A 2,500-nucleotide genomic window follows, 5' to 3' on the forward strand; every position below is an offset into this window, starting at 1 on the left:
CTAAGTACAAAAAAAAAAAAATGAATTTGACAGGAATATGTACAGAAGAATTATCATTACTATTCATATCTCTTTGTGGCTAAATGCTGAGGTCACTGTCATACAAGTATCCTGGACCAGGGTTCGAAACCCTGCTGGTCAGACACTATATTCATTGATTGATTTAGCCTGGGGCTCTGATATTGAGGTCATTATGAAAATCCAGATTTTTGGTATCAAAATATATGGCTTCTTAAAAATATGAAAAACACGTTTAAATGGTCAAGGTTCAGCAATATTAGAATGCAAAGTTACAATCCTAACAATTAGTTACAATGGTGAAGACGGGTTGATTAAAATTCAAAGTACATCACCTGAATTTCACAGGTATTTGTACAGAAGAGTTGTCATTAACTTTTTATATTCCTACGTTGCTAAGTGGTAAGGTCACTCATACAAGTATCCTGAACCAGGGTTTGAAACTCGGCCGGTCAGATACTATACTCATTGAGTGATTTCACCTGGGCTCTGATCCCGAGGTCGTTGAGAAAATCCAGAATTTAATGTATTAAAATATATGGCTTATTTGAAATATGAAAAAACACGTTTCTATGTGCAAAATTTATCATTAATCAAATGCCAAGTTAAAAACATACCAGTTACCTACGATGGTGAAGATGGGTTGATCTTAATTCTAAGTACAAAATACTTCAACTCGACAGGTATAAGTACAAAAGAATTGTCACTGAATTTTTATCTTTTTCCGTGGCTAAGTGGTAAGGTCACTGTCATATAAGTATCCTGGACCAAGGTTCGAAATCCTGCTGGTCAAATACTATAGTATTTGAGTGATTTCTCCTAGGGCTCTGATCCCGTGGTCGTTAAGAGAATGCCGACTTTAATGTATTGAATATCTGGTTTATTTGAAAACAAAAAAAAATAAATTTAAATGTGAAAATGTTTCCATTAATCGAATGCCAAGTTACAAACCTACAAATTAGCTACGATGATGAAGATAGCTTGATTTCTCTTCTAAGTACAAAAAAAAAAATTGAATTTGAGAGGATTATGTACAGAAGAATTATCATTACTATTCATATCTCTTCGTGGCTAAATACTAAGGTCACTGTCATACAAGTATCTTCGACCAAGGTTCGAAACCTGGCTGGTCAGATAATATAGTCTTTGATTGATTTCGCATGGGGCTCTGATCTTGTGGTCTTCAAGGGAATCCAGACTTCAATGTATTAGAATATAGGGTTAACTTGAAATATATAAAACACGTTTATATGTGCAAAATTATCATTAATCGAATGCCATGTTACACACCTACCAATTACATATGAAGGTAAAGATTTAAATCCTAAGTACAAAAAACCTAAATTTGACAGGTATATATACAGATGAATTGTTATGAACTTTTTATCTTTATTTGTGGCTAAGTGGTAAAGTCACTGTCATACAAGTATCCTGGACTGAAGGTCAAAACCCGGCCGGTCAGATAATATAGTCTTCGAGTGATTTCACCTAGGGCTCTGATCCCGAGGTAGATAAGAGAATCCAGACTTTGATGTATTAAAATATATGGCTTATTTGAAATATATAAAACACGTTTAAATGTGCCAAATTTTTCATTAAGCGAATGCCAAGACAATTCCACAAAATAGCTACGATGTTGATGATGGGTTGATTTTACTTCTAAGTGCAAAAAAACCTGAATTCTACGGGTATATGTACAGAAGAATGGTCATTGGCTTTTTATATTTCTTCGTGGCTAAGTGGTATGTTCACTGTCATACAAGCATCCTGGACCAGGGTTTGAAACCCGTTTGGTCAGATGTTATAGTCTTTGCGGGATTTCGCCTAGGGCTCTGATCCTGAGGTCGTTAAGAGAATGCAGACTTAAATGTATTAAAATATCTGGCTTATATGAAATATGGAAAAAGCACGCTTAAATGTGAAAAAATTATCATGAATCGAATGTCAAGTTAGAGGCCTACCAATTAGCTATGATATTGAAGATGGGTTGATTTCAATTCTAAGTACAAAAAGCCTGAATTTGACAAGTATATGTTCAGAAGAATTGCCATTGACATTTCATCTTTCCTCGTTGGTAAATACAGAGGTCACTGTCATACAAGTATCCTGGACCAGGGTTCGAACCATGGACGGTCAGATACTATAATCTTTGAGTGATTTAACCCTCTATGGCCTGAATTATCTTTTACATCAGAAAAAAAATATTCATACACATTTTCGTGGTCCATTGACCACATTAAGTAACCTAAGAAGCTTTTCTAACTTCTAAACCTATAATTCTAAAAAATATATATACCTGACCAATTCGTCATAATAGGCATGGTGTGACCGATGTTGAAGGAAATTACAAAAATTATTCTTTTACATAATTGTGTTTATTCATGGGAATTACAGCTCCTTCTTTATTCATATGAGTTTCCATACAAAATAAACATTCTTTTTTATTGTAAAAAATATTTCCTTTTTCATAACTAATGTTTGC

The 2,500-nt window shown here is 34.0% G+C and overlaps 1 protein-coding gene across 1 annotated transcript in view; it reads right to left on the bottom strand.

Annotated features, from left to right (window-relative positions):
• The window catches only part of LOC137614953 (piggyBac transposable element-derived protein 3-like), a 13,858-nt gene that overhangs the window by 8,445 nt on the left and 2,913 nt on the right, over positions 1-2,500 (bottom strand).

This window comes from Palaemon carinicauda, chromosome 21 (genome assembly GCF_036898095.1).
Source record: "Palaemon carinicauda isolate YSFRI2023 chromosome 21, ASM3689809v2, whole genome shotgun sequence".
NCBI classification, from domain to species: Eukaryota; Metazoa; Arthropoda; class Malacostraca; order Decapoda; family Palaemonidae; genus Palaemon; species Palaemon carinicauda.